The sequence below is a fragment of the Myotis lucifugus genome, unplaced genomic scaffold, assembly GCF_000147115.1.
Source record: "Myotis lucifugus unplaced genomic scaffold, Myoluc2.0 scaffold_95, whole genome shotgun sequence".
Lineage (NCBI taxonomy): Eukaryota > Metazoa > Chordata > Mammalia > Chiroptera > Vespertilionidae > Myotis > Myotis lucifugus.
Genome location: NW_005871143.1, coordinates 4,396,593 through 4,422,815, shown reverse-complemented (window position 1 = coordinate 4,422,815; position 26,223 = coordinate 4,396,593).

The following is a 26,223-nucleotide window of genomic DNA, read 5'->3' as shown; positions in this document are numbered from 1 at the left end:
TTGCAGATGTGTCTGTCCCTGATGTTTAAAGTAATTGTAACCCCCGGCTTAAAAAGCAAACAGCTTTGTTTATCTTCTTGAGCAGCAAGTTGTAATTAAACTATTAGTGTCCTTATCAGTGTTGCTGAGCAAAGGAGCCTGCACACTTGGGATAAACTACATAATTTGGGCATAGAGAGCATTTGTCTGTATATGAACACAATTTATATACAATTAAACAGGGAAGCTTTCACCTGCCCTTTCTTCCCACTTCCCTCCTACTCCCCAGTCACATTGTTTATTCTTTCCAGAGAAATTCCTTATTGGTTTAAACTATGTATGTTTAATATTTGCTTTCTAACACCCACTCATTATATATGCATCCATGTTTAATGTTTTATTGATGTAATAATGCTTCAAGAAAATAATATAATGTACTCATTTTACTTGGATATCATGAAATCGTTTGGGGCATTTTGAGTACTGATTAAATAGTTAAGAACTTCTTCAACTTTACACTGTCCCTTATGATACTTAGTATTGTCATTTCAGAAATAACTCCGCAGCTTGAGTGAAGGACACACTCATTCACCTATAGTCCCAAGTCAGTCAAAGAATAGCAGCTAAATATGGGTCTTTCATAACTTTCTGAAGATGTTAATTTAAAGCTCAGCCTAAATTGAGACAGTGGAGAACAATAATTTTCTGATTCATGACTTTTATTTTTCGAAAAGAGCCCCAATACAAATATTAATAGATGATTGTTCGCTGAAGATAGTATATAAGCTATAAAAAAATAAGTCCAGCCCTGGCTGGTTTGGCTCACTGGATAGAGCGTCGGCCTGGGGACTGAAGGGTCCCAGGTTCGATTCCTGTCAAGGGCATGTACCTTGGTTGCAGGCACATCCCCAGTAGGAGGTGTGCAGGAGGCAGCTGATCAATGCTTCTCTCTCATTGATGTTTCTAACTCTCTATCCTTCTCCCTTCCTCTCTGTAAAAAATCAATAAAATATATTTAAAAAAATAAGTCAGTGTATTTGCTAAAAGTTACCCAGACACATCAGACTTCATTTAAAACATTGGAAGAGTTGAATTTGATAATTTCAGATGTGTTAATAGGACATTTTGTAACAGAAGAGTGTGTTCACACTATTAGTAGCAAGTTCTTCTAATTGTGTTCTCACTTACTAATGAACATCACTGATATTTTGCTTGTAAGAGCTTACCGGCCTTATGAGGTCATTTATTCACTACATTAAAGAGAATGCATTGAAGAGTTGCAGCTCATCTGGCAGATACTTTCTATGAGCTAGTGTATTCTATTTTTCTGTATACTGACAGTATATAGAAGAGTATTCTATACATAGAAGATTCTGAAATGGAAAAGTGCTCCATAATTGCACACCACAGTGGATGAAGTTGTTCTGGTAAATAGAGGATTTAAGCACATCTAAAATTTCTTAAAGGGATGTCAGAAGAAGTAAGGCTAATCATCTGATAATTTAGGATTAAAACACAAACCAATATTAGTCACTTTTGAGAAAAGTAAGTTCTCTTCTAATCAGGAAGTTTAACCTTTGTTGACATTTCAGAATTGCTTTGTATGCTCAACCCTGGCATAAGCATCCTCCTTGGAAGGATATTTTTTAGTTCCCGATGTCACTCAAGGATTCCTGTTTCTATCTTCTATTGATCTCTCCCTCTCTTTTGGGCCCACAGAATAATGGCAGTGAAAATTGACTTACTCTTGCTACCTGTAAGAATGGATGGGTCAGCCAGATTAAGTGATAAACTGAGTCTCAGAAGATCTCTTTCCTCTTTTCCTGAGGAGAAAGACCTTTATTTCTTAGCTAAATTATGAAGGCCCATGATATTGAGAAGTGATAGTCCATGATGTGCTCTCATTACTTAGCCATGAGAGCTGTTCCTGGGCAAAACTGTGAATATTGTCATTGGAGAGCCAAGATTGTTTCACCAATCTAAGGGTCTTGGTAAGCATTCTCCTCCATTCTTTCACTGAAGAATGCCTATGTATTCCTCACAATATTTTGCTTGTTTATTTTTGGTACTGATTTCAAATGGAAAGATAATTGATCATATGGATCTGGCTTTCATTTTGTTGGCCAAAATTCTTCTTTTAAGTATTGCTCTCACATTAAGTAGTCATAATAATCCAAGTAGCTGACCACATAGATGACCGGAGTCCCTACTACTAGGCTTTCTGGGGCTCTGCCCTCCTTTTGTACCATCGTTAAAGCTAGCTAAACTGATCATCTCATTACGTCATGCATTAAGGTGACACTAGTGAAGACCACTTCAGATAACATAAATAATATGAACAAGGTAGAGGAAAGTAAGTAATTAACACTGTGAAGAAATATAATTTGTTTGCTTCAAATATAAAACTATAAATATATGATATATAAACCATGTTCATGAGACAAACACAAAATCTGTGTTGAGTGGTTAAATTTAGGCATATGGAGGCAAAGAAAGGGGTGGATTGCAGGATAGGCAACATTGAGAAGACGGAATTTGAACAAAGTTCCCCCAGCGTAGGTGAGAGAGTAAGCCATGCCAATATGGGGTGCAGGACAGGGTGGGAGAGACCTGAGGGAAAGCAAGTATAAAGACCCTAAATCAAGAGTGTTCCCAGTATGTTCAAGACCTGTCAAGGAACCCAGTGAGGCTGAAGAGGAGTTAGTGAAAGGGAGGTGACAGGAGAGGAAATTCATGAGGGAATGGGGACTACATCACATAGGGTCAGGTGGACCATGGCCAAGACTTCGGCTTTACTTAGTGAATGTGGAGCAATTCAGGGACTTGAGCATAAGAGTAACATGATCTGAATGAGATTTTAAAAGGGTCACTGGATCTACTATGTTAAGAACAGATGACAGTGGAGCAATGAGGAAATGGAAGCTGACTTGGAAGTTGCTACAGTAATGCAGAGAACTGGTGGTGGCTCAGCAGCATGGTACAGCAGAAGCAGTGGGAAGTGGTCAAACTTTGTATGTATTTGACTTTAATGATGGATTGGATGTGGGTTGTGTAAAAAGGAGAGGAGCAGGGAATAAGTACCTTAAAGGTTTGGCCTGAGCAACCAGAAGTATAGAAAAGCTCTTTTGGGGCATGTATGGGGAAATGGTCAAAAGTTCAAATAAGGACATGTCAAGTGTAAGATGTCTGTTACACATCCAATTGAAGGTATCAAATAAGTAGTTATACAAGTCTAAGGTTAAAAATGAGACCTGATCCTGAAATAAATATTTGAGTTGTCAACAGATATAGAGAATTTACTAACAACTGTGTCGAGGGCTTGTTAAGCATTTGCTCATTAATTCTTCATAATGACCCTATGAGATTGGCGTTATTATTACTTTCTTTATTTTATCCAGGTGGAAACTAAGTCACAGAGAGGTTAAATAACCTACCAAAGGTATTATAGCTAATAAGAGGAATAAGAAGAAGAATGGAGTTTGAATCATGTTTTATGACTTCAAATCTATATTTTTAATGGCCATTATTTATTACAAGGAAGCAAACATATTATCAGCTTTGTTATGAGATCACACTTGCAGCTGAACGTGCCTAAGGGAAGGAAAGAAATGGAGCCAGAAATGCATTCTAGCTCAGTATTTAAAAAAATACTTGGTTAGGATTCACTGTAAGAAATGCACTTTATATCACCTCACATAACACACATTCATATTTATAATTGGAATAAAATATAGTTGACCATTGAACAACATGGGGTTATTTGACTAATGTACAGTCAAAAATCTGTGTAAAATCTTTGACTCACCAAAAACGTAACTACTAAAATAGGCTTACAGATCACATAAATAGGCAATTAACATATATGTTGTGTGTTTTATATATTACATACTGTATTCTCACAATAAAGTAAGCCAGAGAAAAGTTTAAAAATAATAAGATAAAAAATCATAGGAAGAGAAAGTACATTGATAGTACTGTACATATTTATTGAAAAACTTTGCCTATAAGTGGACTTGTACAGTTAAAACCTGTGTTATTCAAGGGTCAACTGTATTCCTCAAAATACCCTTATAAGGTACAAATGTATTCTGATGCTTTCTATATTATCCTGTTTCATCCCTTCCCACTCCATTCCATTCTAACAAAGTTTAGTCACAAAAAAATGTTAATTATGATCCATCTAAATGATTTTATAACCCATAGTTTAAAAATATTACTTAATTGGTAGCTTCTAAGGGCTATTTCTTAATTCAGAAAATGTATTTACAAGGAAATCCCACTTTAGTACTATCCCACTAAAAGAAATTCATTCTCTTACCTGAGTCAAGGTGAAAGAGAAAAATCCCAGGGTCAGGGCCAACTTAGCGATTGGGTACAGTAGGCACAAAGTCCAGGCACACGATACATATAGAGGCTCATGAAAATGTTTTAATTTCTTTTTTTTTTTTTAAATATATTTTATTGATTTTTTACAGAGAGGAAGGGAGAGAGATAGAGAGTTAGAAACATCGATGAGAGAGAAACATCGACCAGCTGCCTCCTGCACATCTCCCACTGGGGATGTGCCCGCAACCCAGGCACATGCCCCTGACCGGAATCGAACCTGGGACCCTTCAGTCCGCAGGCCGACGCTCTATCCACTGAGCCAAACCGGTTTCGGCATGTTTTAATTTCTTTAAAGTCAAAAGTATAAATAAATATAATCCAGCCTGCTTCATATTGGTTTTATACCAATACAGACATAAAATAAACTTTTTAATATTTTTTTTATGGTAAAAGTAGCCTACAAAGGCAAAAGTACCACCCTGACCAGGTGGCTCAATTTGTTGGAGCATCATCTCATACACTATAAAAGGTTTTGGGTTTGCTTCCCAATCAGGGCACATTACTCATGTTGTGGGTTCCATCCCAGGTCAGGGCACATATGGGAGGCAACCAACCAATGTTTTTAATGTGTGTGTGTGTTTTTTTCTCTCTCTCCCTTCCTCAATCTCTAAAATCAATAAAAAACATATCCTTGGATGAGGATAAAAAGAAAAAGGCAAAAGGACCTAGAACCCACACAAGTTATAATGCAGCCCTGTGAAGAGTTGGAAAATGAGAAGTGAGAAAGAACTCTCTCTTTTTTGAGGTAGTGTAGTAATTATGAGGATATACTCTAGCACCAGACTTACCAGGTTTGAATCTCTACTTTTTCACCTCCTAGATGTGTGAACTTGGGCAAGACATTAAACCTCTCCCTACCTCAATTTTCTCACCTGTAAAAAGGGACCTGTAATGGTAAGGTTTGTTTTGAAGGACAAATAATTTATCAAATACAGAAACATAGAACAATGCTTGTCACATAATGAAAAATCATTACACAAAGTGGAGAATGAGCTCCATTGTATTTCTGTGTTCTGCTTCAAAAATGTTCTATTCTTCTAAGATTATACAAAAAACAGCTTTCTTCTAGTTACCACATCTTACAAGATCAAATGAGGTACAAATTGAGAAAATACTACATAAAAACCTAATTTTCTTAGTTAAATTTTACCCCCATTCAATCCCTCTTGCTTATGCTACAGGATAAATATGATCAGCCCCACATTAGAAAGTCACCCTCAGACTCTGAAAGTTAAAGAAATCTACATTAAGAATAGTTTATCCTCTGTCTAGACTTGAATAGATCAAATGGCTATGTGGAAATGGCCACATGGAGAAGAATAACCAACTGGACTTTCCAACAGTCCTCTGAACTTGGAGGAGGTGTTGTAAACACAGGGTGTAAAAAGAAGAGCAGAGAAAGAGCTATAGGGAGAAACAGGGAGGTAGGCAAAAAGGGAAGGGGAAAGAGAGGACACACAACTTTCATCTGTGTAGCTCAGAAAAGTACATAAATCTGAATCTGCTACTTATAAGCTGAATCATCTCAGAATCTTTGAAACTTATAGCATGCAGATAACACTGGGACTAATTTTCATTGTTACTTGAAGGACCAAATGTGAACACGCTTTACCAACAGCCAAGTGCTATACAAAGACAAGAAACAGATGTGGTCTAGTGAATCGGACAGCTTTAAATGTCTAGCTCTGGCTGGGCCAGAGTGGCTCAGTTGCTTGAGTATTGTACTGTGTACCAAAAGGTTGCGGGTTCGATTCCCATTAGGGCATGTATGGAAGGCAACCAATCGATGTTTCTCTCTTCTCTCTCACATCAATGTTGTGTTCTCTCTCTCTCTCTCTCTCTCTCTCTCTCTCTCCCCTCCCTCCAACCCTCTTTACCTCCCTCCCTCCCTCCCTCTTTCTAAGCATATCCTCAGGTAGGGATTATAAAAAAAGAAATGTCTAGCTTTGGCACAAAACACAAGACTGAAAATGTGAAAATAGACTAATTCCACCTAAAATGTTGTCTTTGCCATGGTCAAAAATTTAACACAGCCTAATAGTCCAGAAAAACTAAATACAGCATCTACCAATTGATAAATGTAGACTATATTCATGCCTCCACTGTCAACTCTCATCACTATGAAATGTGGTCACTTTAGGATGTTATCATCCATCCATAAGAGACAAAGGGTTTGAATTTTTATTAGTGTTTGAGAATTGCAGAAATGTTTAACTTCTTTTTAAAAAAATGTATTTTATTGATTTTTACAGAGAGGAAGGGAGAGAGATAGAGAGTTAGAAATATCGATGAGAGAGAAACATCGATCAGCTGCCTCCTGCACATCTCCTACTGGGGATGTGCCCACAACAAAGGTACATGCCCTTGACCGGAATCGAACCTGGGACCTTTCAGTCTGCAGGCCGACGTTCTATCCACTGAGCCAAACCGGTTACGGCAAAATGTTTAACTTCTTAGTGCAGTCCCAGCCTCACATCACTTCAACTTTCCACTTGATAACAGTGCCTGAGATGGTACTGTCATTTTGAAGCTAAAAGTAACTGTACTGCACACTGGAATTACTGGCCAGTGCCAAGTGGTTTGGCCTTAGACAGACAGCCAATTAACCAGGTGCATTCTTATTTATTTCAGTCTCTTCCCTTTTCTTTACCCTGTTCCCCCAGAATGCCCTACTTTTTTTTTACTTTAAGGAAACACAACCAGAGGTTTCAGGCAAAACCTTCATTTGTGAGAGAAAGAGTGGCCTAAACGCCCCCTGGGAATCTGTGGAAGTCTAGGACTGTTCTTTACCTCCCACTAAAACCATAGGGTTACACAGTTCGCACAGCTGTGGAGTCACTTGCCCTGCGCTCACTCCAGACCTCGCACCATGCTGCCTTCCAGCAACATCCTGGCCATAACTGCTCATGACTGACTGTAATCAGCTAAGGGCAACAATTTCAATGAAAAAAGTGCTTTATACCAGCAGTTCTGGCATATTACTCAGAGCAACAACTTTTTGTTGTTGTTGTTAATCCTCACCTGAGGCTATTTTTTCCATTGATCCTTTTTTTTTTTAAGAGAGAGAATGGACGGGTAGAGACCAAGAGAGGAGAGAGAGAGAGAGAGAGAGAGAGAGAGAGAGAGAGAGAGATACATTGATGTGAAAGAGACACATTGATTGGTTGCCTCCCCCACATGCCCCGACCAGGGCCAGTGATCAAGCCTGCAACAGAGGTACATGCCCTTGACTGGGAATCAAACTGCAACCCTTTAGTCTATACTACAGGTTGATGCTCTAACCATAGAGCGAACTGGCTAGGGCTAGAAACACTTTCTTCATGTTCAATGTGCTCAACTAAAATAGAAAAGGCAGAAACAAAATTATGAGTAATTGGGTTTTTACTTTATTTTTAGTCTTCAAGTTTTACAGTTTGGCAGCTGCTCCTAAGCTATGGATTTTATTCACATAAATGCAAAAAAAAATTTAGCCAATACCTAGGTCTGGAGTCCATGATGGGTAATGCAGACCACACCAAATTTTGGAATTTGATTCTCCATTATACACAACTTATACTACATGATTTTCATGAGGGTATTTTACTGCATTTTGATGTAAAAGGATATTTGATTAACAGACTGGAAGCAAATTAAGTGCTTGATACCTTGTTACAATTTTACAAAAATTCAAAATGACTAAATCTTTATTCAAATTGTAAAATGCCTGAGGTAGTTCTCTTTATCTGCTTATGTAAGAAGTTCATTTTAAATAGGCAGGAATAAATCGTTAGTGTGGTTTCTGACCTTTTAGCAAAGGTGGTACCTATACATCATGTATCATTCAATTCTCACCACAAAAATCCTCCCCATTTAATGAAGCAACCAGACAGCACGGTCAGTGGTCACTGTAAATGATGCTTGGTTTGCTGTTTAGTTGACTTGAAAATTCTTTGTTTCTCTAAGTTCATTCATATGTTTGCATGTACTTGTTCAGGTCATATTCTTTCAGGTATCTTAAGGACATTCTATTTCTGGAGATAAAAGGTTTGCTCTTATTTTTCTTGTCCAAGACAATCTGAATCAAATTGTGTCACCACTTGTCTTATAGATGGCAACCACATAAATGGGGGTGTGTGTTAAGCATAAGGCACCTAGGACCATCCATAACAATAAACCATGTCAACCCAAAGTAAGCTCAAATCAGCTTTAAACTCACTTCATTGGCCTCTAGGTTACAGCTCATATAACATGGTCTGTATGGACAATTTCAGCTGTAAAGTTACCTCGTAAAGAAATATATCACCTACAGAGTCCTCGCATAGACCCAATTTTAGGAACAAGTCCACAGAGTTATAGCTATGAGGATTTGTGTTCTATCTCCTCCTTGGTTCTACTTTTTAAAGACACTGAAGTGGAAATAGTGAAGTGGGAAGAAAACAAAGACTGAATTTAACCAAGACAGAAAAGGCTGGCATAATCACTCAGATGTAACCCTAGTTCTCTCTTATCGCTGTATTTCCTGCCTCATTTATTATAGGTGATTTATAAGCAGGAATTTTGTACATAAATATAAATACACTATCAATATCTTATTGACATATTTGGACAAAATTTTGCATGATTTATTTGAAAGTATTAGTTGATTATGTATTTTAAATTCAATTCAATAAGGAAGAGCTTTGGTGGCAAGTGGCACAGAGCAAAATAACAATAAAATACATTGTTAATTAATAATTAATAAAAATATATTGTTGGGGAAATAGTCTAATTGTGAAAGATGTGATTCCTTTTCACCTTATACCAAGACCAAAAGGTATTGATATTAAATTTGTTATCCCACACAGAGTTGAAAAGAGATTGCATGTTATAATGAAAAGGCCTAACTGATGAACAAAACTAGATACAGAGGCAGAGCAGCATCGAACAGACTGTCAAACTACAGTGGGAAGGCTGGGGAAGGTTGGGGGGCAGGAGATGGGGTAAGAGATCAACCGAAGGACTTGTATGCATGCATATAAGCATAACCAATGGACATAAGACACTGGGGGGTAGGGGAGGCCGGGGGAATGTCAAGGGGAAAGGAGACATATGTAATACCGGTCAAGGGCATGTGCCTGGGTTGCGGGCACATCCCCAGTAGGGAGTGTGCAGGAGGCAGCTGATCGGTGTTTCTCTCTCATCGATGTTTCTGACTCTCTATCTCTCTCCCTTCCTCTCTGTAAAAAATCAATAAAATATATTTTTTAAAAAAAAGCATAACCAATGGACATAAGACACTGGGGGGTAGGGGAGGCCAGGGGATTGTCAAGGGCAGGGGGGAAAAAAAGGAGACATATGTAATACTCTTTGTAATACTTTAAGCAATAAAACAAAAATAAAATAAATAAAATAAAATAAAAAAGAAAAGGCCTAGAAAAGGACAAAGATGTTAAGGTTAAAGTAAAAGCTTTTCTGCAGCCAAGACTCCTCCTTCAGAACCGGGGGAAATGAGAAGCATTTATGGCAACTAGTGCACCGGTTCAAATATTTAGTGCATTTAATGCAGCTGGGAAAACACACTCAGCAACACTGGTGTGTATTAAAGCCAGTGTAATTTTCTTTCCAGTTGCTTGTTCCCTGTGCACTTTATTCTATCAATCTCTAGAAACCTCAAATACAGTCCGATAACCACAATGCATCTTGAACGCATTCTAGTGTCTTTTCTAAATTATAACTGGTTTCATCTCTCTTGTACTTGGTCTTTAGTGACCTAAGGGAAAATAACTGTGTTGTGTTGTTTGTGTGGGTTCATAAGAACAGAAAATTTTTCCATAAGTCCTCAGTTTCCATAAATCTGTTGCTGAGGTTCAATTACTTTCCTCCCCTGAGTGGGAGAACACTTTCAAGCCTCAGGTTCACATAATTTCTCCCATTACATTCCTGGCTCTGACTCGTGTTAGAATTAAATGCCTTCCTGTGATGAAGGTCTAGAGGCATATAGTTAGGAGTAGATAAAGTACAGTGGCAAGTAATAGGTAGAACTCTAGCCTTCCCAGAGATAAACTGCCTGAAGGGCCCACTGATTTGTATTACATCATCATACATAAAGGAGAAAAATTTCTGGGGATTATTGGTTCACATGAGAATCTCTGCTGAGGCAATGGTATAATCACCATTCTGACCACTCTCAAAGCCTTGCCCATAGAGGGATAAGCAGGACCTGTGTCAGTCAGACCTGGATATAAAGTCTGACTCAGTGTAGGGCAAGGTTACTATTTTATGGTCTTCCTTTTTTGTTTTTGTTTTTAATATATTTTTATTGATTTCAGAGAGGAAGGAAGAGTGAGAGAGACAGAAACATCAATGATGAGAGAGAATCATTGATTGGCTGCCTCCTGCATGCCCCACACTGGGGATTGAGTCTGCAACCTGGTCATGTGCCCTGACTGGAATCAAACCTGTGACCCTTCAGTCCGAAGGCCGACACTCTATCCACTGAGCCAAACCAGTTAGGGCGGTTACTATTTTTATGAACTTTAGCTTGCTTACCTATAAAATGGGAATCCTCATTTAGCATAGTTGTGGGAATTACATGAAAGGGGGATATAAAGCAGCGCACCTGGCATAGTAGCTGCTCAATAACCACCTTTCAAATGTGTCAAGCAAGAAACATACTCAATTTAGTTTATTAACGTAATATCTTGATGTCTCATCACAGTGACAATTATGTTATTATTTTACCAAAACCCGCTTATAAAAACCTGAACAAAATTTTAGAAAAATAAAGGAAGGATGACTTGTTATTGTTTATTGTGACTGATTTTATTAAATATCAATATAATCAAGTGTTCATCAAAGGCCTTCTGCTACATGCTCAACATGGATTTAACAGTTTTAACAACAACTAAATCCATCAGTCAGAACATTAACGTCCACTGAACCCCGAGCTTTAAGGGAAGGGACCAAATCTGCCTTATCCATCCCTGAATCCTCTGGGCTAGTATAAGGCATGGCCCATACGAGGTGTTCAAAAAGTACTTGTCAAGTGAAGAAATGTATCAGGGCAGTGACCCTTTGCTTATGGGTTCCTCTTTATACCAAACTTATTGGATTTCTTCTTCATGTTTTTAAAAAGGACTTTATTTTTTGCATTTTAAAATATTTAATGGAGATCTAATTAACATAACACTGTGTAAGTTTAAGGTGTACAATGTGTTGATAAAAGAACATTTTTTTAAAGATCAGTTTTAGGTTCACAACAAAATTGAAAGGAAGGCAAAGACATTGCCCATATATCTCCTTCCCCATAGTCTCCCCCAATTTTGACACCCCCCACCAGAGTGGCGCATTTATTACAATTGATGAACCTACATTGACATGTCATTATCCCCCAAGGTCCATAGTTGACCTTAGGGTTCACTCTTGGTGGTGTATTTTTTACACATTTTGTCAGATGTATGCCATATATCCATCACTATAGTAACATAGAGCATTTTCACTGCCCTAAAAACCCCTCATGATCTGCTTATTCATCTCTCCTGCCACCCCCTGGCAACCACTGATCTTTTTATTGTCCTTATAGACTTTTCCAGAATGTCATATAATTGGAATCATACAGTATGTAATGAAAGAAGATTGGCTTCTTTCACTTATATGCATTTAAGGTTCCTTTTTGTCTTTTCATAGCTTGATGGCTCATTGTTTTTTAGTGCTGAATAACATTCCGTTGTTTCTATATATCACAGTTTATCCACCCACCGACGGAAGGGCATTTTGGTTGTTTCCAAGTTTTGGCAACTATGCTGTTTACATCTGTGTGCAGGTTTTTGTGTGCACATAGTTTTTAACTCTTTTGAGTAAATGCAAAGGAGTGCAATTGTTGGGAGTATATTTAGTTTTGTAAGAAACCACCAAACTGCCTTGGAAAGTGGCTGTACTATTCTGCATTCCCACCAGCAATGAATGAAAGTTCCTCCTCTTCATGTTTTAGTAATGCCCATAGACATTTTCACATATCGGGTCCTTGTTTTTTTCTAAAGATTTCTGTTAGCAGAACCTTTAGAGCAAGGTGGCAAACGTATCCCCTCCAAGCAGCAGTAGTTTCTTTTGTTGTTGTTGTTGTTACAGAGAGAGGGAATGGAAGGGACGGGGAGAGACAGAAAAATCAAGAGGGACACATCGTTTGGCTGCCTCCTGCACGCGCCCGAACCAGGGCCCAGAGTTGAGCCTGACTGGAATCGAACCCGCAACCCTTCAGTCCGCGGTCTGATGCTCTGTCTACTGAGCCAAACTGGCTAAGGCCAAGCAGTGTATATATATATATATATATATGTTTTTAGCTGAACTATAGAAACTGACATCATGGTGACACAATCATGGGAGCCTCCACATTACATAGTTCTGAAAACTATACGTAAATTTTATAAAAATAAATCTTACTGAAATAGGAATAAGGTGCTCTCTGTTTGTGACCAGCTTTCATCTTCAAATTCTTAGAGAGTAAACTTGGACTCACTGGAATTTTTTATTTAATTCTGAAGTCATACTCAGGCTGCTTGAAAATTCAGAAAGCTCTGTGGTCCCCAAAAAGAGAAAAAAGAAGTAGGAGGGAAATTCCCCAGAATCTGAACATTTATTATTATTTTTTAAAATTAAATCTTTATTGTTCAGATTACATTTGTTCCTCTTCCCCCCCCCCCCATAACTCCTCTCCTCCCAGTTCCCGCCCCACCCTCTGCCCTCACTCCCCACCCACTGTCCTCATCCATAGGTGCACGATTTTTGTCCAGTCTCTTCCCGCATCTCCCATTCCCCTTTCCCCCCCAAGAATAGTCAGTCCATTCCCTTTCTATGTCCCTGATTCATTATAATCACCAGTTCATTCTGTACATCAGATTATTTATTCACTTGATTCTTAGATTCACTTGTTGATAGATGCATGTTTGTTGTTCACAATTTGTATCTTTACCTTTTTCTTCTTCCTCTTCTTAAAGGATACCGTTCAGCATTTCGTATAATACTGGTTTAGTGGTGATGAACTCCTTTAGCTTTTCCTTATCTGTGAAGCTCTTTATCTGACCTTCAATTCTGAATGATAGCTTTGCTGGATAAAGTAATCTTGGTTGTAGGTTCTTGGTATTCAGCACTTTGAATATTTCTTGCCATTCCCTTCTGGCCTGCAAAGTTTCTGTTGAGAAATCAGCTGACAGTCGTATGGGTATTCCCTTGTAGGTAATTGAGTCTCTTTCTCTTGCTGCTTTTAAGATTCTCTCTTTGTCTTTTGCTCTTGGCATTTTAATGATGATGTGTCTTGGTGTGGTCCTCTTTGGATTCCTTTTGTTTGGGGTTCTCTGCGCTTCTTGGACCTGTAAGTCCATTTCTTTCACCAGGTGGGGGAAGTTTTCTGCCATTATTTCATCTGGACATTTAAAAATAGCTCAGTTCCAGAGGTGTTTTGGAGCCAGCAGCTCATATTGGTTGTGAGAGCCAATGATGCGCATTTCTCCCCAACTCCACATTCAGGACATCACATAAAGTCTGCCCTGGGGAAGCACTGACACCAAGGAAATCAGTGAACACTGCTGTGAATTAGAACTTTTTCAGAAAGCTGATTTCACAGAGTTAAGCCTGACATTTGATGGACAAACTCTAAGCACCATCTAAGATTATATGTGTGTGTGTGTGTGTGTGTGTGTGTGTGTGTGTACTGCTATGTCTGTGTGGTTTGGGGGTGTTTTATTAGATGTTTAAAATATTAAAGGAGCCCAGCTGATGTGACTCTGTGGTTGAGCAAGAGCAATGACCTATGAACTGGGAGGTCACGGTTCCATTCCCTGTCAGGACACATGCCTGGGTTTCAGGCTTCATCCCCAGTGGGGAGCGTGAAGCAGGCAGATAATCAATTATTCTCTCTCATTGATGTTTCTCTCTTTTTCCCTCTCCCTTCCTTTCTGAAATCAATAAAAATATATTTTAAAAAATATTACAGAAAAAGTAACAGAATGGTTTTGCTTGACCAATTTAATTTGACAACTTAACTTTCAAAGGTTTATTTACTTCAAAGGTGATGTGTTGGTGGGTAAAATTATTATTGCTACATGTTCTTTTAATATGGAAAAAGCAATATGGCTAAGGTAAAGAATATGTTTGTCTTGAAAATAGGCTTTCATCTTTAGACTAGATATAAATATGTCTGATACCAATATTTAGAAAATATTTTATCACCTTACATGGTACTTGGGACACTTATGAAGAAGAAAGTGGATTTGTTTTTTCAGTTTATTCAGCACTAAAAACAAGTTGGTCACATTCCAATATAGTTTGCAGCATTTCCACCTTTCCCATCTAATGCTACTGTAATACATTCACTCTGTTTGGGATTCATTTTCAATCAAATAAGTGGTGAATTGGGTGTAATGTCCCTATACCAGTCTTGCCAACTGGAGAGGTGCATCTTGAAGCAACAAGGGAACAGCTATTTAAGCTTCTCCCAGCCTATCTGTCCTTAGTGCAATCGCTTAACTACATCAGAATAAAAATATTAAAAAGTCATCACAGGCCGACCTTTCGAAGAGAGCCTTTTAAAATTACACTTTAGCATCTGCAGGTCACACATGTGACAAGGAGCAGAAAGAAGGTTTTGCTGCTGTTGTTATTGTTTTCTGAATAATTGTCAACTTACAGTAAATGAAGCTGGAGAAGGAATGAAATTCCCAGAGGAGCTGTAGGGAATTTGAACAACCTCCTATACACTCTTTTCTTTCCTTTTAAAATGTGATTCAAATGACAATCATAAAGGAGTGCATGTCCATAAACTAAGAAACCAAATTAGAATTCTGCATTATGCCTAAGGGCAGTATAAACTAATAAATGAGGGTATTTGCTCTCTTGGTGTATTTTAAAGCTCCCCAGTTCATTTGTGGGCATTCTGACATAGAAAAGAAAATGTATATAAGAATTCAGAATGAGGGGTCAATAATTAAGAAAATGGCCTAAGGATGGAGAATGCTAAGAAAAACGACAAGACATAATTAAAATGCATTAATACACCCTATTGGAATTACTTTGATATATTCTGACTGAATACATGAATAGCAGAAAGTGTTAATGTGCGTGGCCCATACATTATTGGATAATGGACTTGGGGTTTTTATTTTGATGTAGAAAGGGAGACTTGGTGCATTGGGACAATAGATTTGTCAGTGGGGAACTGGAATTGCCTGATTCTGACATCTTTGATGTGACTAGGTACAGCATCACCTGTTTCTATAGGGACAATTACTTTGTGATCAAACCCTTTTCAGGGAACAGATCCTGGGGAGAACACTCATCACCATCAAACCCCTGTTGGGCAAAAGCTCCTGAGAAAAGATTGGATTTTACCTTCTTTTAGGTAAAATGTAGGATGAATTTGTATGTAGGGCCAGAAATTTTTCACCTTCTTTTTCTTTTTGATAAAGGACTGTGTTCTGATCTTGGTTTGGGTGGGGTCTGTGGGTTAGACCATGGACTATGGTGTCTGGCCCCTGGGTTTGCACCCCCCCCCCGCTTCCAGCCTTCCCTAAGTATTGGAGTATGAGTTCGTTGATGAGCCCCTCTATGGCTTTCTTCTTTTGCAATAAACCAGGGACAAGAATAGCATTTGTTTACAGTTATGGGGATTAGATAAGGCAATATGTGTGAAGCTCTTAAAGAGTTTCTGATACATAATAAGCACTCAGCAAATGTGCCCTGGTATTATTAGTAGGAGCTGCTGGCCCAGTCAGCCCAGGATGCTAATAAGCGTTTAGAGACACAGCACCTGCTGAGACCAGAGCAGCAGACAGACTCCAAGAGCACAGCCAGCTGGCTCATCAGTGAGCTCCCTCTGCGAGTTGAGGCTTTCGCTTGCCCCTCCCCCCTCCTTCTGCACAGAGCTGCTTAGAGGCTCAGAAGAAAACCTCTTTAACCCCCTAGGTCGAGCATTGGCAACTGTCCCAAGTCGTTTCCAGGCTGTAACTAAGCAGATTCAATATTCAAGCCTTTTTTAGGTAACTCAATTTATGGGGTTAAGGATATAACTTGGTAAGCAGGTAAAGAAGTACATACCAGGGTTTAGTCACTTATAATTCTAACTGCTTGAGTTGATTATGTAATTTGAAATGCCACAGGATGTGGGGAGCATGATGTGAGTCAGTGAAGGCTCAGGTCCTCTCGCCCTTTCATTTGGAAAACCTGGGTGTATCCTCCCATGTGGGGCCCTTTAAACCTGGCTTCTCAATTATCCCAGAAGGGTGTTAGTAGGACCAGAGTTCCAGGTATTAATACAGCCAGTTTACACCAGGCCTCTGTTTAGCATCCCTTACACCCAGACCCTACACTAGCATTAGCCACACAAATGTGGGTAGGTAAGCCTAGTTCTTAGGGGCCTGAGTCTGCTTGGGTAGAGAGATAGTAAATAGATGGTTCCAATTCAAAGTGACAGTACTTACACTCAAGGCACAGGCGATGAAGAGTCACTGGACACAATGAAGAGACCAGCCCTGCCTGGTAGAGGCGGGAGTCTTTATTGAGGAAAGCACCTGGGCCCATCCTGGGAGGATTAGTCGGATTTTTCCCGTGGATGAAACCATGTGTGGACATATCTGAGGGGAGGGCTTCAGAAATTGAAGGGCATTCTAATCAGAGGAAACAGTCTGCACAAAGTGTATTTGGCAATTAGGTTACTCTGATTCACAACAATTTTATATGCAGTCCTAAGATATATACATATATGATCTGCAGTCAGTGACCTGGCTACAGACTTCTCTGCCATTAGGAGCACAGATGAGAGAGAAGGGAGCCATGTAGGGTGACTGTGATGCAGCGTCATTGCTCTAACAGTCAGAAGGAAATTGGGATCCCACCTGGCAGCACCACAGAATCCAGGGGGCTCATGCTGAAGGTGGTGCTCAAATCCAGTCGGGACTAGGGAATGAGTGATGTCCCCCAGGAAGATTGGAAAAGAGTGTGTGTGTGAAGGCATGAAGGCAATCGCATGCACACACTACAATCAGGAAAACTGGTGGGACTGGAGCACATTGTGTGAGCAGGGAATTGCAGAGAGGAGACTGGGAGAGAATAGGAAAATTCAGAGCCTCATGTGATAGGCAGCAAGAGTGAGGAAGATGGATTAGAAAAGGCCAATGCTGGAGGCAGTGAGGAATGTACTTTATCTTAAGCATTTGTCAAGAGATGATAGAGGCTGAGCTGGGGCAGTAATAGCAGGAATGAAAAACTGATTTAGAAACAAGATATTTTAAAAGGTGGACTAGCCAGAACCTAGTAACCAATTCACTATGAGAGCTTAGGGAGAGGGATGGAAGACCTCTGTTTCTTCCTTTGGCCAACTAAGTTCTATTTACCAATTCTGGGAACAGAGGGTGGGGGAAATAGTAATGGGATAGGTCAATGAGCTTATACTTAGACAGGTGGGTTTGGGGGTCCCTGTGTGACATCCTAGTGGGAGATCCATGAAGCAGTGAATACATGGTTCAGGAACTAGGGAGAAGTGTAAGATCCAGGTCAAAGATCCTTGTTCAGCGTGTTATCTGTGATTGCATGTGCCAAAGTATAGGTATATTAGTTTTAGATGTACAACATAATAATTTGATATATGTCTATATTACAAAAGGATTACCACAATAAGGTTAGTTAACTTCCATCACCATCCCTTTCTATATCCTTTCCACATCTGACTGTACATTAAGAAGTCCTTTACTAGGGAAACCATGGTGAGAGATTGAAGAGCATTGGGAATGACCTTCAAGGAGCATGCAATTTAAAGGGGTGCAGAGAAGAGGAGTTAGCACAACAGCTGAGGAACAGAGGACAGAGGAGAAACAAGAGCAAGGTAGGGGAGAAGGGATTTTCTAGGGAAATACAATGGCCAGCAGGTCCACATGCAGCGGAGAGACCCATGGGGGACAAAACCATGGTCCTTGTTTTTGGTGCTTTTGCCAAAGGTTATTTATCAAGTGGCAGAAGCTCAGTGTCAGTGGGTAGAAGGGTTAATAGAGGTTAGAAAAGGGGGGCATGAAGCATTGAGTCCTCATTCCAAGGTTTTCATTGGCTGAGGAAGAAAGGTGAGAACAAGTACCCTAGTCAGCTAGAGTGGACAAACGTCAAAAGAGATTTTTAAATTTTGTTTCATTTTTCAGTTATGCACAATGGTGTGGTTAATCTGATATCCCTAGTTAGGTGTCAAACTCCCCAAAGAAGCGATCGTGTTTCCTCTAACACTGGGCATAGTCCAGATGCTAACTCAGGACATGAACATTCTCACAGTGATTTTTGTCACAGAATTATTCACATGGTAATTGCATGTGCACCAGTTTAAAATGTCTTTTCTTGATAAATTTGCCAATGTGTGTATATACTTGTTTCATAAGGAGAGAGAGCAGATTTTGTGACATTAACTAACAATGATGAATTTATTAAAAATATTGTGATTCAATAGACAATTATCCTCTTTCTCTAAAGGGTTTCTTTTATCTAGACTTATTTTAAAGTGTGACAAGATGTTTTGTGCCCACTTTTCTCTGCTCAGTGGCTTTTCTCCTACATTCATCTGTTAAATAACATTTTCTCCATCAATGTTTGCCTTCTGTAGTGCTTCTGACTTTTTTTGGTGAGGTAATTGATACTTGGGGGTGGGTGTCATTATTCTCAAACACCAAGCCAATATACTAACTAAGCTTAAGCATTAAATCAACTCTTTCTGGGCAACAACTTGATCAAAAATACCATTCTAACTTGGCTCTTAAATTGAAAGGTATGTGCTGGTGTATACTGGGTAAAGCATGCCCTCAGAGCATGGTAGTCCATGTTTAAAGTTTCTGTTTGAACTAGAATGTGCTGTTTAAGCGCAAAACAGTATTAGAGCTGATTACAGATAAAAGCAAATGGACTCTATCTTCAACTCCCATTTTTAATTTCAACTTGTAGCGAATCCAGTTGGATTTCCAGATATTTATATAAAGTTACCATATGGACATAAGAAAGAGACCTTTAAATAAGGAAATATGCCCTTTACAATAATAGAAAGAATAGAATAGCCTGGTGGACAGATGGAACACAGAGCAGAAGCCCCTCTTTAGTATAAGTTTGAAAGTGGACATTAGTGCGCAGTGGTTTCTGCTTGCATTTCTCTCAAGTGAAATTGGGAGTGAAAAAAAAGATGTTTAGGTCTCCAAATAAAAATACTGGTTATCTCAGCTAAATTCCACTTCATGCCTACGCTTCTCAACAGTGTGTGACAACGAAGTTTCCTACCTGGGGTTGTGCTGTGTCCCCGTGAGGATAGATATCGGTGTAGCAATTCAGTGCTGGGACAAATGGTTTTATTTCCCCCAGTAATTTCCAGTGGCTAGAACTTGTACCATCCAGCCTCTCCCGACTCACCGTGTATTTTGCAGACTTACACAATTTGTCACCTTCCTAGAGGGACAGAAAATGCAATCTTATTTGTTCCATGACCTTGTTTTAAATCAGATATTTGAAAAACTCAGATCTCACACTAGCCCTAAGAACCACGTGCAATACAACCAGAAGGCTGTCAGTTAATGTCATGTCTGAATTTTAATATAAAAACCTCAAATTTCACAGATCTTATAATATCTGAGCTGTGAATATTTGCTTCAGGCATCAACTTGGCATTTAAAAAAAAATCTTTAAAACCACATGGACATTTCACTTTGCCAGAATATCTACTTCTCATAAAATGCTTAAAAATATCAAACTTTAAAACATCCAATTTTGTCACATTCCAAGAGTCAGAGATCCCCTTTGCTCGGTGAGTTCATCTTGCTTTCTTTCCACTTCCAGGCTAGAACTCGCCTGTCACTGTTTTGTATTGATTAGTTAATTGACAAGGTAATCAAATTTACTGCCCAGAAAAATGCATTCTAAACACACACACACACACACAAAAAAAGTATTTCTCTCAGAGTTTTTGCTTAATGCTTTCACTCTGGGATATTAAAGAGTATAGATAGAAACAAAGGACCATAGAAAACAGTGGTGGGTAAAGAGAAAGGTGTTTGCCTGGAAGGTGAGTGAATAAAATTTAAAATATGTAGCAATGTCTCTTCCAGATGAGACAGGTATATATTTATTAGGGAAATACTATGTGTTTTTTTACTTACATATATATTTGTAGTATCAGCTATCTTTGTACATAGTATTCATGATTAATGTTTGCCAATGCCCTCCGAAGTGCTCTCAGCTCTTCTAAAATGCAAGGTAAACTCCCAGAGACCCAGAGGCATGTTTGTATTTCCCTGACACTTCATAGAGATTGGAATATGTTCAACTCAACTATTCTTTGAGCCTTGGGTATCTGGGATTTTAAATGCAATATCACACCCACAGGCACAGACATATTACACCCGGTACTTTTCACTAGAGGAATTGAGAAAGAGGTGCAGGCCTTGGCATCAGATCCAGCTTAGTACCCAAAAAGCAAAACCATTTCAGATAAAGTAAGGGAAGATATTCCTAAGAAGCACCCGAGTCACTCTGAGAGTCTGTCTACACCATGGCTTTCTGTTGTCTTTCCAAGGAGACTTCCTACTTAGGAAGTGCTGACGAGATGAGGGTACCAGGCAGGGCCTCCCAGCCTCCTTAGGCAGAGTAGCCCATTAAAAGGATCAGCAAGGAAATGTTCAGGGACCTCACTGTTTCCTCTCTCCAGGACTAACCTAGTCTCTCAGTCTTTCCAACACATTAATCATCCAGGGAGTTGCATACTATATCATATCATATTTAATTTCCCCAAAATAATTTTCATAATACTTGTAACCTTATGATAAATCATTGTTCTGCCCTTTGAAAAACACACCTAAAGAAATGACACCTCCTAATTTTAATTTATTTTAAAGAGTTAAAATAAATATCTTAATTAAAAGATTATTTAGAGAACGTTGGATCTGGCCATCTGTTGCCACAAAATTAACTAGTAATGTTGTAAATACAATATGAGGATATAAATCTATTTCCATTCATTCAAACTCATTAATCTTGTTGCTAATGTGACTGCAGAGCACCACTTACATTTTAAATTTGTATTATGATGGCAAAGGCTAATCCTGGGACACTTCAATTATTTTTGATTTCTAAATAAAAAATTAATATTGTGGGAGGAGGGTTATTCCATTATGGTGAGAAATATGAAATTGATGTGAGATGCAAAATGGAATGAAATGCAATTTGTACATATTGGAATCCAGGAGCAGGTGGTTCTTTAGCTGTAACTGTAGTAATTTTTTAAATTTATTTATTGTCTAAAGTTTTATATATGTCTTCTTTTTCCCTTATTGACCCCCCTCCCCCAGCCATTCCCACCCTGGGCAAGCCCCCACCACCCCAGTGTTTGTGTCCATTGGTTATGTTAATATGCATGCGTACAGTCCTTTGGTTGCTCTCTTACCTCCTCCCCTCCTCCCCTGCCATTTGTCTCTGGATCATTCTTGTTCATAGTTTATGTTGATCATTATATCCCACATGAGTGAGCTCATGTGATATTTATCTTTCTCCGACTGGCTTATTTTGCTTAGCATAATGCTCTCCAGTTCCATCCATGCTGTTGCAAATGGTAAAAGTTCCTTCTTTTTTATAGCGGCATAGTATTCCATTGTGTAGCTGTACCACAGTTTTTTAATCCACTCATCTGCTAATGGGCACTTAGGCTGTTTCCAAATCTTAGCTATTGTAAATTGTGCTGCTATGAACATAAGGGTGCATATGTCCTTTCTGATTGGTGTTTCTGGTTTCTTGGGATATAGTCCTAGAAGTGGGATTACTAGGTCAAATGGCAGTTCCATTTTTAACTTTTGAGGAAACTCCATACTGTTCTCCACAGTGGCTGCACCAGTCTGCATTCCCACCAGCAGTGCACGAGGGTTCCTTTTTCTCCATATCCTCTCCAACACTTGTCGTTTGTTGATGATAGCCATTCTTTCAGGTGTGAGATGGTATCTCATTGTTGTTTTGATTTGCATCTCTCTCGGATGATTAGTGACTTTGAACATGTTTTCATATGTCTCTCTGCCTCTGTATGTCCTCTTTCGAAAAGTGTCTATTTAGGTCCTTTGCCCATTTTTTGATTGAATCGTTTATCTTCCTTTTGTTGTAACTATAGTAATTTTTTAGAAACTTGGTATTTGAAGAACTCCCAGTTCAAGATTCTCTGCTGCCAATAGTTTTGACTGGAACAAACTGTATTATCAGGCTTACCTACCTCCAGATTTAATAGAAGATAAGAGATTCTCAATCATTTTCATAGATTCTTGGGCATAATTAATTTATTAATTACTTATGTTAAAAGCAATTAAAACTAAATAATTAAATAATTACTTTATCTATTCAATGCTCACTCTATGCCAGGCATTATGTTAGAAGGTGAAATATGATGGTGTTGATGAACATAATAGTCATATTCCCTGTTCTGACAGATCTTACAATCTTGAAGGTCACCTTAGTCTCTGAACATTCAAGTGATATTTGAAAAAAAAACTATCTAAAGATCTTTTCTCCTTAAAATGCAATATTTTAACCAAACAAACAGAAGGGTTTTATTCTACATCTCTTGGCTATAAATGTTAATTTTTTTCCTTTTTAACTACATGTATACATGTCAACAGAAGAAAGCAATGGTTATATAGCCAAACTATCTTTATTTTCATTTTTCTGTTTACTTATAGAATGAAGGAAAAAGTGAGAATTTCTTTTGTTGTCTTAACACCCTCCTCATTACCATTTACAAATTTAGGTTAGCCCAAAATAAGGAAACAACCTTTCTACTTCTGCTGATAAAGCTTACTGTGTAAAGACTGAATCAGTACTTTCAGCGCCTTCTGGTGAGCCAGGTGCTCCATCACATCCCCAGCTGACACCTGTGGACCCTGTAGTGGCCCTGGCCATCTGCACAGCCATCCTGAAAAGGCTTCCACGCAGCTTTGACAAGTGTACTGGTTGTCATTGGGTAGATGTGGACTCAAGTTCCAGGAAAAATCAGAAATGCCTTATGCACATTATGATCAGGTCTATGGCTTCATTTTCACATTTGGAGTTTCACATATTCTGAGTAATATCCCACCCAACTATTAAGTATAGATATTCAAACAAAAGGGATGTATTATTTCAAAGTATGGTTTCATTTTCATTACTCTACTATACTATCTTCTCCAACTTAAAAACATAAGAAACCTCAAGTACTAGTTATGTAACCAAATTGGTGTTTACTTCTTGCTCCCTCGCAGATTGAAAAAATAAGATATTGAACTGTAGAATAATATGGAAGATTCTTAAATCCCTTAGGAAAGGAAGAAAACTAGGTAGGGTTCATTTACATGATATATAGTCTGTTATAAAATAGCATCTTTAAAACATAGACAATAAGTCATGACATATGCTTTGTAACAAAATAGCCAGTAGGTTTACAGAGTAGTAATTGCCATTCACTTTTTTTAGTTTTTATTTTTTTCAATCTTTAATTTCTTTATTGATTAAGGTATTACATATGTGACCTCATTCCCCCCATAACCCCCCTCACTCATGCCCTCGCCCCCCTGTTGTCTGTGTCCATTGGTTGAGCTTATATGCATTCACTTTTTATTAAAAACACTCATGGGTTAGAAATTTTCAAACACCCCCCTATAAAGATGTGTGCATAGCATTTGTGTTTAATATCCATTGGTTGGTAAAAATGAAGAATTAAGTCATATTCAAATATTTTTATTCCTTATTCAATGCAATAGTATTTGCATACATCTGAAGAATAATAGCATGAACATGTTATAGATGAACTCAGACTACACTTAATAACCGGTATACACACATAGATGAGATGACTTCTTGCAATAATTCCATGGTCCCACAGTAGTTCAAAAGGCATGGGTGTCGTATGGAAGTATAAGGGGGTGTCTGAAGGTTCAGTGATGCATGAATCCTTTTAAAAGAAAAATGTTATTGGACCCCTGGCACTGACTTGAATTATTTTTGTTGTGCATGTATGCAGCCTAATAAACATGTTAAATATGTACATATGGGAACCTGCTTATAAACTTCTTATGCACAGAGCCCTTGTACAACCATAAAATCAAAACAAATTAACAATCAAATACAGGCTACAAGATCAATTAAAATTAAATTAATAAAGTTAATTTAATGTGGAAAAAACATGTTTTTTGGCTTAAATTAAATTACCACTCAAAATATGAATGTGGTATTGACCACTATGGCAACAGGACTTTCGATTTCAGCATGCCTATGTATTTCAAGTTCCGAGTGATAGTTTTCTGGTAGATCATAGTAAAGACTTCATTTCTTTGGATTTACTTGGTGCAAATAACTTATTTACTTACTAGGTTCATCCTATAGTTGTCATTAGTGTGATTTGTTGCTATTGAAAAAGAGCTCATATTAATTTGTTAGTTTTTTATCTGAATAAAATCATCAAATCAAATCCACTCCTAGAGAGAATTTGCAGAAAATGTAAAACATGTCCAAGTACTACCCTACCCTCATTCCCAATGACCATGGACACCAGTTTGAAACCAGTGCCCTAAGGTAGTAAAACTTGTTCTGAACCTGAACTAAATGAGAGGGTAGTCTGTAATAATAACACGAAGGTTTGAAAGCATTTAAATGTACAGTTTTATGTTTCTACATAGTATCCTGCAGGTTCACTGCTAACTCATATTGTTCTTTTGTGCAAATTACAAAGAATGCCCTTCCCAGCACACAGCCCCAACTGAGAGCTCAGAGCTCCGCACAGGCCCAGGCGGGAGGCCAGCCCCATTGGCCTCTGGCTCCGTGCCTTCATGCTGTGACAACTGCACAACTGTACATGATCTACCCAGTTTATTAAAAAATTAAGGAAGCAAGTCTCCTTTCCTTCATTTCATTTTCCAAAGAAAGACATCCGGACTCTCAATTGAGCTCATTAGCTAAGTTAAACCTTTTTGTAATGTCATATTTACTTCAGTTAATTAAAGCAAATGCACTGGGAGACGGTCTCTGCAGTTTCCTTCCGGAAATTATTCCTGGTGACCTCATCTTAGATAAAAGACACCTCCTACCAATGCGTTCCATTTCCACTCATTCCCCTAACTTTGTTGCACTCTTTCCCATTTGTTTTCCACTTGATATAATTGACCAAGTAGCCAAACCCTAATTTCAAGTCGCTCAAAACCTACTTGATTAGCTTTTTATTGAAAAGACTTTATTTTCTTGCTATATATGCAATATTGTGACTTGTAAGAAATACTTATTTGGTCAGATGTAATGGACACTTACTTATTCTCATATATATTTGGTCTTCATCTGGGGCTCCTGGCTCATAAGTTCCTAAAACATTTCCTGTGATAAGAGCCAAAGGGTGTCTTCTGTTATGTTAATGGGTGACTTTTGAAAGCCTTAGGTAACCTAAGGTTGGGGACTGGTTGTCTGGAGAACCAACCTTGAGATTCCAGAGCTGGAACTTTCAGTCCTACTTTCTGGAAAGCGAGAAGGGCTGAGATTGAATCATGTAACAGCCTATGATTGAATCAGCAATGCCTCCATAAAAACTCGAAAGGAGGGGCCTTGGGGAGCTCCTAGCTTGGTGAACACATGGATATTTGGGCAGAGGGGCATGTTCAGACAGCATGGGAGCTCCATGTCCCTTCCCACATACCTTGCCCCATGCCTCTGTCCCATCTGGATGTTCATCTGTATTCTTTATCATATCTTTTGTAATAAACCAGTATTCCCATAAGTAAAATGTTTCCCTAAGTTCTGTGAGTCCCTCTAGTAAATTAACCAAACCCAAGGAGGGGATCATAGGAATCTCTGGTTTATAGCCAGTTGATTAGAAGTACAGGTGAACCTGGGCTTGGACTA